This window comes from Falco cherrug, chromosome 4 (genome assembly GCF_023634085.1).
Source record: "Falco cherrug isolate bFalChe1 chromosome 4, bFalChe1.pri, whole genome shotgun sequence".
Taxonomy (NCBI): Eukaryota; Metazoa; Chordata; class Aves; order Falconiformes; family Falconidae; genus Falco; species Falco cherrug.
In genome coordinates, this window is record NC_073700.1 from 20544312 (window position 1) to 20561540 (window position 17229).

The window sequence follows — 17229 nt, forward strand, 5'->3', positions numbered from 1 at the left end:
GTTGTCAACCTTAACGTATTGAAAGCAAGTTTTAAAACCTTTAGAGAATCCTAAAATAAAAAGGAGCCCGAGATCATTCGAGTTGCTACCAATCCCAATCCCCCCTTCCAGGTCATAGAAACTGTGTTGGAAACCCTTAAGGATGACATTGCCATCCAGCTAACATGTCTCCAAATACAAATGGAAGTCACACTCTTTCATCAGTACACAATTATATCTTTTTTACAAATTGCCAGTTGATTTACCTTCAACGCTTTGCAATTTTATTAGTTTCAAATAAAAAGTTCTATAATGAGGATGTTCAGGAATAGCAAAAAGGGCCGTGGCTTGGATGTAAGCCATTATGTTTGTTTAAGAGAAAGTCCTGCCAGTCCTGCAAAGCACGTGGGATTTAATGGCTTGAATCTAAAGGAATGATTCTTATGAAATGGGACAAGATCCTCTCTGTAAGCAGAGAGCTGCTTCCAGATACAGGGGGACCATTCCCATAGTCCATGACTCTGAATACAGCCATTTCTTAACTGTTTTTGTCTTCCCAGCTGGCCCCCAATTCCCAAGGTCTGTAAGGAGCTGGTAGAGGAGGATGCTCTGCTGATCCTGGGGGGCTGGAGGACGCTGACTACCCTGCTGCTTAAGCCAGTCTTTGTACTGATAAAAAGCATTTCCAGGAGAGGAGAGATGCCCAGGCAGAGGTTTCTTACTGTTTTCAAGTTAACATTTGGAAAGTTACCGTGGCTCCATCTTGTAGAGACATCTGAAGATTGAGGGAATTTGGAGATGTTGGAACTCGCAGTTATTAAGGACGCTATGCTAACTCTAATTTACCTTGCTGCTTAATTAGCTACACAGCCTATTGTAAAAGTAACTGCATGCCTGAGGAAATCTGCTCTTAGTCTGCAATGCATCGGTAAAAGTGAGTGACAAGATAAAAGGAATCACTCTTAAACTGTGAAGGGAAAAGGTTCACAGACTCCAAAATTACTTTGAAAAGTTTGGGCAGTCCCTGCTAAAGCTAGCTCTTTTCCACTACATGCATTACTCACTTTCTGTCTATATATTATTCTGATTATCCCTTCTAAGCTCACTGCAGAGCCAAGGGTCTCTGGCTCAGTTCCTGGCATCACGCTGAATGATTCAGCCAGAACCTTCCTTAGGATGGGTTGGTGGGGTCTTGATGCTTTGAGCCATGTTGATCCTTCTTGTGACCTTATCACGATGTTTCTATCCATGGCTGGCTGTTTCCCACATTCTTCAATAATTTTGTCAAAGTTTTTTTGACAGCACCGTGCTGGCTGGCTAGAAGATAACATCTCCAACTTCAGGGTTAGAATAAATCCAATATTAGGTTTTCTACTCACTGAAATCTGGCACATAGCTATCTTCAGAAATTTACAGATGTTGGTCAGAAAGAGGGAGAAGATAAGTTACTGGTTTTTTCTGTATTTTGTTAAACTTAGTCCTACTGGATGCTCTTTCTGTTAATTAATTTTTCCTTTACAATTTCAGATAAGCTATTAATCTATTGAAATGAGGATTTTTCAAAGCCTTTCCAGAAATCAGCAATGGAATGAAGCTATCATAAGATATGCATGAAAAGCAGAACTGTTTTTCTGTTATTTTCAAGGCCATGGTTTATACTGAGTCCTTTCTCATTCCCGTTACATGGATGTCAGATGGAATAATACACAGAAAAATTACCCCAAGATTTGGTTTGCCATTGCAGAGGTTTTTTTTACATACAGTTTACCAAGTTTGTATATAAAATCTGAATTAAAAAATCTCAAACCTTCGAATCCTTGTTATTTAAAAGCAGCTAATTAATGGTTGGTTTTTTTTGGTTTTTTGTTTGTTTTACATTAATATTGAGGTTTTTTTCTAATTATGCACTACCATCTCTTTATCTTTTGTTCCCTTAATCCCATTGCACAAGATACTGCTTTCTGATAGTTAACTCTACAGAAACACTCAAACACTCTTGTAGTTCTGGAGTGCAAAAATCTTTTAAACAGCCTTGTCTTTGCTATTAGTGGTTCCTGGATAATGCAGTCAAATTCCACAAAATGTTCATTACTGGAAATAGATGTATATTATTTTTTTCCTGTGAATTTTTAAATTGCCCTTATTATGGCATGCTGTGTATGAAATGAATGTGATTTAAACAGTTGTGCCCTCTACTGGTATAAAGGAAATAATGAAAAAAAGAGAAATACCTTATTTCCAGATGTTGTATCAAAACAGAGTGCCGTAATCAACTTTTTGTTGTTTTGTCTTGGGGGTTTTTTTTTGGTGGTATGCTTTACTCACATTTGAAGGCTAGATTATTTTCAACATTAAATGTTAGCACATTAATGGCTTACAGATTTCTTTCTTTCTTTTTTTTTTTTTTTTTTTTTTTTTTTGTGAAAAGGACCATTTACACTGTTAAGGCAGTACAGAATGGGCTTGCCATAGATGAACATGATGGTGTGTTAACACAGTTTACAGAATAATTTTATGAGACTTTTAAGGAGCTATACTATCAGCTAGAGCATATGAGAACAAAGCTGTGTGACAAAATCCCTCACAAAGTTCATAGAAACTTCAAAACATTCAACTATTTAAAAGAAAGTCTGTAGGAGTCGATGCGTAATGTGAAGTAGAATATAGAATTTCATATAATACAGGAGAATTAAGACCTCACCCTCTGCTGAAATGCTTCTAGCCAATCCTTCACCTTCCATTAAAGAGAAAGCTTATAATTTTCTGTCCTATCCCCTACTATTGAAGTTGTCAACTGGCATTACACTTGAATAACAAAGAAATAAAAACATACCCTTTGGTAAGAAACTTGCATTCTGCAGCTTCCCAGTGTGGGCAGGATTAGTCACGGATGCTAATTGAAATACTAATTGACATATTTATACCATCACATAAAATCCACTCACCACAGTGGCAATAGCGTTCTCATCTGAAATTGCTGTAGTATCCATGTGGAGAATAGCAACAGACTGAAAGGCAGCTCCACACTTTTCTAAGAGCCTAGTAGGAACATTTCGTGTTCCTCATTTTTCACCTTTTATAAAATGTGGTAGCTACGGACTACAGATTAAATGGATACCAGAGTACATTGATCAGAGAAGAAGAGAAATAATTACCTTCCAGAAAACTCAATAATCAGCAGATGAAGAGGCCAACGTACTCTTGCCCCTTCCTTTGGCTCCAACATTGTCCCTCTGTAGTGGAAAGGGAGTTTATTTACCAGTGAAAGCAAAATCATTAATCACAAAATTAGGTTTTAATGTACCCTATAACTGGCTTTATTCATAAGGAGCTCTGGAAATGAGGTAGGTACAAATTGCACAGGGTCAGCCTTTCAGAAATCCCAGTCCACTGTTAAGTGCTTCATTGCCAGAGAAAACTACACTGCCAAAATGAGCTGTAATCGTACATGAAAGCAGAGGATACTCTCTTCTGCTTGCAACACAATTCTTTCTGCCAACTTCTCTGCACAGAACTGTGTTATAATAAAAGTAAATATTAGTATCTCGGGCATGACTATTGCTTTGAATTGCTATGTGTTTCAAACGTATTTAGCTTTACGGGAAGTTCTTTTTTGGACCAAGAAGATACCCCTTTTGTATCGCAGGTTAAAAATCTGCAGTGGAGCTTTGCTGAATTTGTGGAAAGCAGAGAATTGTTTTTATGCGTCACATGATTATCTCAGAGGCAAAACCCAGTTCCATTGCCATGGAGTTCAGAAGTGCTCAAAGGGAAAGACACAGCAGTATGGGTGGGTAACTCAAAGGAGAACGGCCCAGAGGGAACACCGGGAGGACTGGGCAGAAGGAAGGAAAATCAGAGGCAGATAAAAGGATTTTAAATATGAGGGGGAATGAAGGGAAAACTACAACGTGCCACCGGTACCCACAGACTCTGCCAGAAAACTCATGCGAGACGGATAGAAATGCTGTAGTTGGACAACTTTATTATGTTGTGCATGAAACTATACAGAAAAGTGTTACCGAGGTCAACAAAAGGACTCGGGGTTAAAACAGGAACAGGAGGCAGGGAAAACCAGTGTGGCTATGCAGTTAAAAACCCAGCAAGCCCACTTTTAGAAAGGTGGAGAAGAGGGAAAGGTGGTAAAAAGGGACATCTGTTCAAATGCCACAAAAAATGGGCAGCTGCCACGTCTAATGTGCTTTGTGCTGCCTGCGAAGTGGCAGCTTGGACCACCAGTCATCTCCTGGGCACTCCCGGTGAACACTGCTGTGACAAGTGACACGCACATTAAACACGAGAAAAGTGGATTAGACTGAGAACCAGGGTCCGCTGGTGCTCGGACTGCTGCATGAAATGATGGAGACCAAGAGCAAAGCCAACCAGCCCTGGGGCACCAGGGAAGCCCTGCCTGCCCCAGCACGGGTCTGTCCTGCCCTAAGGAGAGCTGGGGACGATACCAGCCTGGCTGTGACCCTCTCCACCCTGGAGCCTGGGAACCCCAAGCACTCCCCATCTCCAGGCAGCTTTTGCCGACAGGTTCACTCCTTGCTCTTGTAGTGAGCTGTACAGGACAGTATGGACTTCGCTAGTGGTCTCCGATTTATTAATCAGTTACAACAATTAGCCAGGATGCCTAGGTCTTTAGGCACCTTGGTTACGTAGGTGAGCCAATTACAGTCTCATACATATTCATGCCACTTCAACCACACACCAAGAGCTGCTTCCCCAGCCCTCTGCCCAGCTCCTTCCCTCCAGTGCCCACCCAGCCCACAGCCAACCGTCGAGGGGAAGCTTGCCTTTCCTTTCACATTTCATTGAAATTAAACATTTGCTGTGGCTGTCATTCATGCAGTGGAAATGCAGAAAAGGCACATCTGAGAGGGAAGCACTGAACCGGCCTGGCCAAATCTTGCTCATGCCCTCAGAGGTAGAGAGACCATGCTTCATCCTTCGCTGCAGTCAGCTGGCTCAGTAAATTAACCACAGTGCTTAATCAGCAGCTTGGCCACAGAAGCACCTCACTTCCAGTGACAGAATCCCTGCATAGGGGCACCTAGGAGATGATTCTTCTTTTCTTATTTCCTTAGTAGTATATCTGTATTTTATCTTGCACCGTGATGAAGCTGTACTTGCACCACGTCCCACGGCAGCCCCACTCACCGTCGGTGAGGGCAGTGCTGGGCTCTAAAGCAGGGGTGCTGGGCCAGCTCCTCAGGGCATATACGCCTCAAGGGAGCTCAGATGAGCCTAAAACCTACAAGAAAACCCAGACCCCCCATTTTGTGAGCACCCATGATGAACCTAGAAACCACCATTGCCATTACCTGAGCAGCCTGTTGCATTGACCTAGTGCCTTCGGTGAGCTTCAGAGTGCCTGGGGCAGCTACCTGGGAGCCTCCAGCAAGAGCCTGCAGTGCCTCAGCATCTTCCACCACCACGTTGTAATCTATGACTGGTAAAACTTGATCTCTCAACAACCTAACTCAACTATTCAGCTATCTGCAGCTTGCTTTCTTCCTCTTTTGTCTGGTTCCTGTTTTATAATTTTTTCCCTTTCAGTTGCTACGATTTTGCCTGTTATGACAACTTTGCAGAAGAGAAAAATAAACAGATCAGTGTTTGATGTTGTGCTTTCTGTCTAGAAGTTTGTTTTCCTTTCTTCTTCCATTGCATCAATATTAACATGTTGATTCATAAGCAAAATAAATAAAGTCTATAAATACATTCTTTCTTTTTTAAAATCGTGAAACCTCAAAGTTACGGTTCCCACAGCAACAGCACAACGTGCACATATATTAAAGGCGGGGATATTACCACCCAAGGCAGCAATCAAATATGCATGAGGGACTTACATTACTGGCACTTGGAGGATGCGCAAGTTTGAAATCCCAGAGCCACAAATCACCTCAGTTCTGTCCGTGTCAGCACATCGGGCAGAAAAGATCCCAGAGACATCCGTCCGTTTGAGCACAGTGGAACTGGATCTTGCCGGATGCAGAAGTGCTTATGGGATGGTAGGGTGGTGGTACCTTTACTGCTGAACCACCCGGCCTCAAAGATGTGAAGTCACTCCAGAGCTAAAGACGGCCTGGATAAAATAATTATTGTTAATTAGCTGAAATCCACAACCAGAAGGTGTCATAACAACCAAAGCATTATGAACAGAAATCATTGTTCACAATCCCAATGATCCTTAAGTGCTGCGAATCACAGTTCAGTTGAACAGGAATGAAAAGTGCTCTGCATGTTGTGGGAGAAGTTCATGCCATCTATTCACTGTACCTTTTACAATCTATGAAATGATTTGATTGAATAACAGGATGCTCGGCTTCCTGGATTCTGGATCTCCACCAACTACTGGCTAACCGAAGTTTATTTTTCTAGGTCATGAATTCAGCATCTCAGCACCCAACCATCCCCGGTACTGTCAGCTGGGATCTAAGTTCGCACCGTTGGCTGCTCCATTATAACTGATGTTCTCTTCTCCACACCTTGCAATTTTAAGCTAAAGTTTTCAAGCAATGAAAGTAGAGCTGTCATTGTACCCTGAGCCGGGAGCCCTGGCGTCTCCCTCACCAATGCTAAGGTCACTTGGGAATGGAAGGCATGCCTCCAGCCGGCTCATGAAAACCAGCCCGAAGACCCCAGTTCTCTGTGAGGTGCCTTGAGAAAAGAATAGCAAATGCAGATTTAAAAATCTAACAGTATAGATTATTTTCTTTTCCATGGCCTGTTATCACAAATAGTAGAAACTGTAGGCACTAAATTTCAGTGATATAAAAGAGAAGCAGTATGCCATCAAGTGACTGAATGTCCTGGTACTATTAATCTCTTATAATCTAGTAATTAAAAGGAACTGGAGGAGTCCAGAATTTGAAAAGAGCCATTAACTTGTTTAACTATAAGCAGCTGGATATTTTATTGAAAAAAAAATAACGGGCAAGTTGTTAAATGCCAAGATAGGGCTTTAAACACTTTAAGCATATCTAGCCCAGGTGTCATCTTGAACAGGTACCAGGCTGGTTAAAGAGCAATTGCTTTGTGATTTCACTGAAAATTTAGGAAGTGAAAATGAAGATGTCATATATACCCAGAATTTTAGCCAACTTAATCTTACAACTACTTGAATGACTTTTGGATTTGGCTGTTCACTTTGTGTGGTCAACAAGTATCAATCTCTAAATCAGAAAAATGTTTTTTTTTAAATTATTTATTATTATTTTAGAATGAGGAAATAAATAAATTGAGGAAATAAATAAATAAAGGAAATAAATTCACTTTGGTTTGAGAATTAAGGACAATTAGTTTTGTCCTTCCACTGTGAATGATGTGCGATTTAGATTTTTTTCTCTATGTCACTTTTGAAATTAAAATAATTTCAAAAAATTCATAAAGACTATGCCTTTGTCTTTGAGACTTGCAGCAAAGTTTTTTGTCTTTAGATGGAATGTGGAAAAGGACACTGTGAGAAACAAATAGCTACAAAGAAATCACTATTACAAATTTGCCATGTAGACACACAAACTCATTTTTTCCTCGTGGACAGCAAGAGAGAAGAGCACGTACTGTAATCCAGTATCTCTTGCTACATTTTCATGGTGGGTTTTTCAAATTATTAGTGTTTAGGCACCACATGTGCATTTGCAGACCATCCCATCTGCAGTATTCCCACTCTGGCAGTATTCCTCCAGAACACATACTAGAGAGAGAATTCATCATCCAAAGGGGAGTGCTATCTTGAATTCTTACCTTGCACGTAAGAACGCAGTTTTGCATTATCATTCCTTATATTTAGCATCAACATGTGAGATGTTTTGTAGGAATACAACAGCCTATTGTCTGGTGCCATAGAGAATGTATCAATTTGTTTTGTTAGAAGGAAGTGTGATTAGCATAAATTTACCTTAACAACAGTAACAAAATTTGAAAGTAATTGTATCAAAGCAGCATCATTTCTGTGGAGCAAGCTTTAGCTGCACTGTGAAATACGCCTTTTAAAACACTTACTTTCTCTGAAAAGCAGCAGATATTGCCAGCCAGATAGTTTTTAAAAAATGTTCCAGGATTTCTTACGGATATTAATTGCTGTTTAAGCCTCTCCAAAATTTGGCAGAAAGACAAGTTTAATTTTTCTTTAACAAGTCCTTTAGTTGTGCAGATGTTGTAGCCAGATTGGCAATAAATTTTGCTGTAACAGTTAACTCAACTTAGGGAAAGATGCTGGTATTTAATATTCTGATTCTCTGTCACCTTTTGAACCTTAATTTATAGATGATGTATTTTATAGTTAGCATTCCACAGAAGTCTGCAAAATCTATTAGATTATTATGTTTTCTGCCAATGAAAGTCTGATTGTTGTTCTAAATGTGTATTTTCCAAAGTCTGAACATTAAACATTGTGTAAAGTAAAAAGTCCATTTTGTGTCCCATGTCCAAACGGGTACATACATTTTGATTACACCTCACTAATTTCCATCAGTCTATTTTTGCCTTTTCCTTATTGGCCTGATTAAAAGCTACTGAGTTGACTGGAATATGCAAACGCTCATTGAATTATGCAGCTTTGAAGCAGTTTTCAAATATTTGCTCCGCACTGGTTCCTTATTACACTTGAGAAAAGCTGTATTATTTTTCCCATTTCTATTTTGCTTTGTCACCAGTATTTTGCCGAAAGATCAGGAATCTATTTTTACACTTTCATAACCTCAAGCATCTGTGCTAGTAACAGCCCGTCAACTGCAACAGTTCATTTTCAGTGCAGAAAAGGACCTTCTGACTTCGGAAAATACATTTGCTATTCCTATGAAATGGAGTGTGGCCTTTACCCCGGGCAACGTACGTGTCTCTCGAAAGCCAGATTTGGCCATGGTGGGAGCGATTCACAGGAGTTGCCTTTTTACCCCTCCTCCACCCGTTCGGCAGATGATCTAGGTCAGTGATTTTTGTCATCTGTTCCTCTGACTGTTGGGCGTTGTACGTGACTTCTCAAAGCAGTACAGAAAACCCAACCTGCTCCCCATATACAAGTGAGTGCACCCTCAATGGGACATATTCGGGGCACCCACTGGTCCCCAGAGCACCACCCTGGCGGCAGCATTCCTGCCTGGCTGCGGGAGCGCTGCCTCCAGTCTTGGCATCGGCTGTACGCTGATGCACAGCTGATGAAGTTACGATATTTAAGCTGCCAGTTTTGGCAGCTGTCTTCTGTAATTCAAAGACAGGCTTTTGAATGTGGGGTTTTAGATATTTGACCAGCAGTAATATAAAATGACAAGTGATCGGTATAATTGTATCATAATACTCATGACAACTAACATTTTCAAAGAGCACATCAGAACCTTTACATCTGAAAGAACTCGTGGGCATCAGAGTTGCAAAGCGTGCTTAGTTTTAATAGCTGGTTTTGCTGCAGCAGCCAGACTTACCGTGATCTCAGGGAATTTTGTTTTACTTCAGCACTTTGGTAAGTACAGAATCTATCCCAAACATAGAAAACCAACATTCTTGCTGCAGACAAAGCAATCCTATTAAAAGAGGATATTTGCATTCCAAACCCAAGCCTTTCTGCCAGAGGAAATCCTGTGAGATTTTCTGTCACATGAACGCTGCAGGATGAGAACCGGGCTGGAGGCATATAGGGCTGGCTACATGCAGCCGGGTGATAAATCCCAGGCAGTCCCAGATGAGACCTCTCCCTGCCTCTGGCGCCTGCTCACCTGGGTGGGTCCCTCATTCTGCCCAGGTGAGGGGCTTCCTCTCCCCTTCCCTCCCCCTCCTCGGGCTCAGACCTGCAGCATCTCAGATCGGTGTCCCCAGCTCCTTCACAGAGGACTCCTCCACGGTACGCCGGTCATTAAATACCAGCATTTATCTATCCTGGGGCATCTCTTTTTACTGCACCTCTGATCCTTCCTACCAGGCTGTCGAGCATCCCAGGCAGCTGTACGGACCCAGGGCACAACGGTCAGTTGATGTTCAGCTGGATTTTGCCTGAAAGTCAGGTGGATCCAATGTTCAGACTGTGAGAAATCTTGGGAAGAGTGTGGTTTAAGAGTGAATTTGGAAGTTTATGTTCAGCTACTGCTGTCAACGAAAACTTGCCCAAGGGGAAACGGCACACACCAAAGAGTGCGTAAACAAACAAACAAAATTGCAGCCCTTAGAAATTATGAGAAAAAGAGGGCTACAGTGCTGCAGCGGCCCCCAGCCAACCCTCGCTTTCCTGAGGCTCAGAAAATAGAAGCTTATTGCCTTAAATACTTGTATGTTCTTGCAGGGATTTAGGGAAGCTTCCATGCAGATTCCAAATTGGACCTGCTATTCATCCTTGCAAATTTTAGAAAGCCGAGAGAAAAACAGCTAAAGGTTTCTTCACGTGGCAGCTAGCTTTCTGTTGCACTGCAGTAAAATGGTTAGCACTGAGTGGAGCTAAATTAATAAACTTTTTTATGATGGCTTGAAGTTATGGCTGCTCTATTCTGGATAACTGAGTGATCGGAGTTGTACCTACGGTGCTGTGAAATTGATGTAATAATTCTGGATCAGAAATTATCTAAATTTAGGAGAAAGCACAAGCATATGCATAATCTATCTTCTTGAATTCTACTGAGACCTCTAGGGAATTAGATTGTGAGTTAAATAAACTGTTAATTAAAATTTTCATGACAATAAAAAAAAAAATTCATTAACTAGGTCTATTGACAGCTTCCATGATAAGGTAAACAACAGTTTATAGTCATTAACAGAATGTGCAGAAATCTGCATGGGCTTGCTTATAGGAGTTCTAATAGAGCCATTGAAAAGGAATTACAAATACAGGCAAAAAGGACATAGTTCTTATATGTCACTTTTTACAGTGTTGATCTGTATTTTGATTCCTTTTGCAGTGAAGGTTGCTAAGAGTTATGGCTGTCTGAGGGTCAACAAATTTCAGAAGGAACTAGCCCTCTCCATTGGCCTGAAAAAAATCCCAGAACCTTGAGCTTTGAAATTTGTGACACCCGTATGGAAAAGTATCATTTGCTGTGATTTATTCTGACAGTTACATTATTGGGTGCATGTTAACCAGGACAAATAGCTGTACAGGAGAGGAGTACAAGGAGCTCGAAATTACACTTTCAGAAACTTTTCTCAGTACAGTATGCTGGTAACAGAAAACAGGCAATGGCTTTTCACAGGGTGAGATTTCGTCAGCAGACCAGAATCAATCACTCCTGGTTTTGCCAGCGGTAGGTAAGCGGACCATTCCTAACTGCCCACTGCCAAACCTTTACAGCAGGCTGTTCTGTCGGGCTACTAAAACCTTTAACTACATAACGAGTTCGAACGCATGGAGAGCAGAAATAGCAAATATTAATGTGGTGTCACTGTAGTCTCTTCTCTTTCATTCTTCATCCTTCATCTTTAGAGGCTATTGTGTAATCTGGCACAATATAATATGTTGCTTTGTATTTCCTCTTGTATGAAATGTCCCTTTATGTCAAATTTGGTTTGCAGACTTGCAGTCAAAGAGCAATTCCTCTCACCCAGAGAAGCAGTGAGAGTGTGAGGCTGCTGGCACATCTCCAATACCATTGTTAACAATTATGACATGACTGTCAAACCTTATTATCAGCTTTTAGGAATCTCTGTGAGATCCTGTGAGCGCAGCTGTTTGGCTTTTCTCTGAAACACTGCTCTTGGAAGGCAAGGGGAAGACAGAATGCGCTTTCCCTTTAGGAGGAATCGTTGAGTCCTTGCACAGGGCCACAGCATGCAGTTTTTGTCGGGGGTCCACTGTACCTCTGGTTATGTTGAGGTCCCGTAGCTTTGTCCCCAGCCTTGCAACAGCTTGGTTGTGCTTTAGAACCGTAAAAGAGATACCTTGGCTCATAGCAGCAAGACAGGGAAGGACGCTGCCCCAAACTGAAATTTCTAAAGTGGAAGGAGAGGGGAGTGGCAGAGGAGGACAGGGCTGGGAAAGGGCTGTGCAGCGTTAAGGCAGCCTGTATTCCTTGTTTTGACCTGACCACCCTGGTGCTTCCCACCCTGTAAGCCAGTACTCGCCTTTTGCGCTGACCGAATCCCCCCCTTGCCCCCAACATCACACCTCATTTCACTTTGTGGAGCACTCTCACATCACACAAATTGGTTCCTCTCAGATGAAAATATACCAGAAAACGTCCCCACAGGAGCACACCTTCAGGAAATAGGCATTCAGCCCATGGGACGGGATTAGCCCTCTTGTGGTGAAAGCCCCAGGAAGGTGTGGAGCAGACATCAGGACCCCCCACTGGCCACAGATATGCCCTACCTGCTGGCAGAGACACAGCCCCAAGGGCCAGTACCCGTACACGTAGCCTGACAAAAGACGGAGCATCATGGTGAAAAGGTAAGAAAAATAGCGCTCTTTGCTTATGTTCTGACCCCCCCGTTGAACACAAACTTACCCATTGTCATATTTTTTGTCACATTACGTCCAAAGGGAGGTCTGACAAGAGGTTTGAAAGGCTGCAATGAAGTAGCATTGCGGTTACCTGCTGAGCAGAGTCGCCCGTAGATGGAGAGTGATTATCACATGCATGCGTAAGCTCTGCTTATTTGCTTTGTATCGCCACTGCTAATCTGCCACAGGAGAGGTATTCTGGCGTTTTAAGATAAGATGTTCAGCAGGCCTCTGTCTCACACCCTAATGGCACAAAAGATAATAGATATTACATTTCACATGCCGTTTTTTCGAGTCTGGAACACCCTTCTCCTGCTGGCCTTATCAAAACTCCCATTGTAATTGGCAAGTTTTCATTTCAGTGGGAATCTTTGGGAGGGAAGGTCATTGATTTCTCACAACCGATTCAATCTTTTTACATGCCTGACTGCCCTAAATCACTACAAGTAGGAAACTATTTTCAAAATTTCTCAAGAGCCCTGAATGTATTGATTGAGTCTAACTTTGACTTCAGACATTAAATTCTTTTCCTTGAAAAAAACAACCCCTAACCTTCTGTAAGGCTATTTGGTTTTAGCTGGCGATCTGTTCTTGCTTCATTTATGCTCTTCTCAATAGTATTTAGATTAAAGCTTTGATAGCTTGTTCAAAATTTCCTTCTTTTTCACAATTGCCAATGAAAGTTAATTTTATTTGAATTTTCTCTCTCTCTGTTGTTTAAATGGGTAGCCCAAAACAGTTGTGTTTTGTGCTAAATAGCAGCATATTGCCTGTGTAGTCATGTTTATAATTATTTCTCCTAGATTCCACTATCCCCAATTAAACTGCACAAACTTTGAAACTTAGAAGTTAGTTGATGGGAAAAAAGCCTTCAGTATTGGATAAGTCTTTTGGTAATATCCTCTCTTGCCTTTATAAATATATCCTGAGAGTTAATGCAGTTAGTCCAAAAATTAGTGATAATGTTTTACCTCATTTGCCCCAATCTATTGCAGTGAACAGCTCTAATAGAGTTGTAGACGTGGTCCATCACATTAAGGACCTCCAGTCTGGATTTGAAGTCATGCAGGTGCTCGGCACGTGGAAGCACATCTGGAACCTGCAGTGTTCCAGAGCCAGAAGCCATACAGGCTCAGACCTATGTATTCTGAAAAACAGATTAACTGTATGGAGCTTACCTGGAGTACATGCAAAAATTTACAATGGAGCAAAATGACAGCAAAATGTAGAGGAAACTAATTTTTTCTTTCAATTAAGCTAGAGAACCCAATCTTGTTGTAATGTCTTTGTCACACAGAAAGTTTAAAATTGTTCTCAGAGTCATTATCTCAGTAGTTATTTGGGGGAAAAAGGGAATACTTACTATAAATGGTACAATGAAAAAACATGAAAGAAAGTCTTCCATGCAGAATAGAGAACCTTAAGTTCCTCAAATTATTATTATTTTTTTGTGCCCACTCTTTTCAATGGAGTTAAGTCAAATCACAATTACCAGCTTTATATAAACTTTTTAAAAGTAGATGCATTAAAAAAGATTATTTGCTTATTTTAAACAAAAAATAGAAGACATCGGATAGTCCAAGACATCTTGCAAGATGAAAAAGTGTAAAATGGAAGATTTGTACAAAATTATTTGAAAATCTGAGGAAATACCCATCTATTTCAACAAGTAGCAGTGGTAATTTTTGTGGTGCTAACTGGACTACACGGTGTAAGGCAAGGCAGCCCTCGTCACTGACCGAGGGCAGCAGTGCACATTGCTACGTGTTGCCTGAGGAGCAGAGCCCTTTCCCCCTGTGGCTTCCTTTCGTTCCACATGCTCGAATCGGATGTAAACCCCAACCATAGCGTTTCTTTTCCAAACTTAACATTTCTATGATTCTGCCAACAGCTAGTTAAACCTACCTGGAGAAAACACGTGCTCCCACCCTGCTGTTATGTGCCCCTTGGTGCCACCACCCTCCGCTTCAGCACCAGTCAAGCCTCTGACATCTCAGTGTTCCTGCGACTGGGGACCATGGCGGTGGCATTATAAATAGCTGTGATACTTGAGCACGAGAACTGTGTCATCTTCTAGATGACAGCTTCCCCATGTTTAGCTTTGGGGATGTCACTCCTTTTTGGTACCAAGCCTTTTGTGACAGTTAATAATCAGATCTCAAAATGCAATAAAGCTGTTTTGTGAGTAGTGCCAGAAAGTGGCCAGTTGGAATCCAAGGCAGCAATTACAGCTGTAGCAGGCTGTGCTTTCTGCTCCTGGAGCTGCAAGCAGAAACAAAGGAGATTTCTCACAGTGTTTTGCTCTGACTTCGGTAGGCTATGAGCACACACACACACACACACACACAAATAAAGCTGTTGGAGATGCGATAGCAACTTTTTAATGATGGTTATTTTAAACAACTGTGTGGAACTCCGACACTGAGCAGAAGTTTCTGAAGAGGAAGGAGGAAGAAGCAGAACTATGATGTAGTTTTCTTCCTTCTCCCATTATAATAACTTTTTTTTTATTATTTATTTTATTAAATGTCACTTGAATAATGTGGTTTCCTTACTGCCTTTTGTGTTGTTTTTTGTTTGTTTCAGAGGTTTTGGGGTTTTATTGTGTGTGGGTTTGGGTTTGTTTTTTGTTTTTTTTAGATAGGGTTATTAGGCTGTGGGGCTTCATCAAGAAGGAAGAAAACCACAGAAGAAGGGCTGCAGTATTGTCCAGGGACTCAGAAGACAAACACTTTAGTGTCTGCTGTGATTGCTAGCAAATCCCTTAAACTCATATCCATTTGTACCCACTGTAACAGGAAAGAAACTGATCCTAGTGGCGGCCACTCATTGAGCTTGTGTCTGTCGCTTCAGAAAGTGAAGCAGCTTTCGCCACTAGCAGTGCATCGTGCTGTGTGTGGGAAGGCTGCACTTTGCATTCCTTGGTCCTCAAATAATGAGGAGCTGGAGAGGACAGAGCACATTTTATGACATTAGATGAATCTTGAATTGTATCTAAACCACTTCCATCTCCGCCATACAGAACCATATTTTGAAGAACGTTCCTCCTGTGTGCAGATCTGTGTATAAGGCTATGGCAGTTGTTCAGGAGCAGACCCAAAGGCTTGCGGGCGCCTTTACATTCAAATAAAAGGTTTGAGCACACTCTGCACTTCACAGTGCTCAGATTATAGTTAGGCTTGAAACACACGGAGATCTTTGCGAGAACCAAGTCCCCGGTGGGAAGCAGTCCTTGTGAGCACTGCGTACAGAGTGCCGTAACGTTACTGAGTGGAGCTGCAATCTAAAATTGTTCTGGTAACTTGGATGCAGAAACATAAAGCCTGTAGGAAAGTGAACTTCATAAAAACATGCACTTAGGCACACAAACTGTAATTTCCTATGAAAGTTAATCTTTTCTATTACTCTTATTATATTTGTAAATGGAATGCTGCTTTGAATTATAGCCTGGTACAGTACTTCTTTTACGCTTCAGTAGTCGTTGCTTTGGTATTTCAAGTATTTATTGTAGAATCCTGTCAACTCTCATTCATCATACACCTGCATACCAGTCCTGCACAAGGATAGTTCAGAACCACGGCAAACTTGCTGTCGGTATATTGCAAGTCAGCATTTTTATTGCCTCTCTGCAATAAATTAATTACTCAAAAACAACCAGCAAGTACTTAAGCATGCATTAGTGGTGGCATTACTTATGTTCTTAAATGCATGTACTGTTTATGCTGTAAGCCGAATCCTGTCACAGTCATAAAATATATTATACAAAATTGAATTTTGCCTTACATATATGGTAACATTGATACTATTTTTACGACGGATCATCTGCATGAAAATACAGCTTCCTTTTCCAGCAGAAAGCTTTTTATTCTATGGGTACTGTGGAGAATCTTTAAAAGATTCCTGCTAGCTGTCAGTAACTGGTGGCAAATCGATGTAGTCTGCATTACAATACTTGCATCATGACTTTGAAGAGGGACTGAACTTCTTTGGCTGCCTGTGCATCCAGAATCACTTTAAAGATACCATTTCTGACATTCAGGGTTATCTTTGGCTTTGTTCCAATTCATTTCATTGTAAACTGAACTCAGAGGCAGCAAGAGGAGTGAGCCAGCGACATCACGACTGACACCTTCAGTTCATATTACACAAAATGCACAGCAGCACAAACCATGTCCTTGTGCCGGGCTTACAATCTACCCATGCTGCCTTTGTATGAAGGCAGAAAGGGTTAGAACAAAACCACTTACTGTACCGCTTAGGTGCCTAAAGGCTTGCTGACCCCATATGAAAAATCCTGCATGATTCCATAGGATAGCACTCCGGTTTATCATCAGTCATTTTTTTAGAGGCTGATGGCAAACTGTTCACTGTAGCAACAGAAGACAACGCTGTCACTTATTACAAATATTAATATCATCCCCAAACCCAGGAAAATGTATAGATGTACTGTCATGCACATTCTGTATTTGAGACTGTCCAAGCACAAACAAAACAATGTGTGCAATGTTATACCGAAAACAAAGCTATAAGAAAAAACAATCTTTCTCCTCTGAGTTCCAGCAAGCTAGCCGTATCATCATACTCTTTTCTGCTCTTTAAGCTAGCAGTGTAACCCTGCAGCTAGCATACCCCCAACGCAAAATTCTCCAGCATACTTGGAGGTCCTCCAGAGGCAACCCCTCTACAGGTCATTTTTTATAAGTTGGGTTGTTGCGTTTCTGCTCACATAGCTCTTTTATCCCACCTCTGCAACCTTCACAGGACATCCTAGCAAGTAACTTTTCCAGTTTCTGCTGCTCAATGATCTACGTGAGGAGAATTCC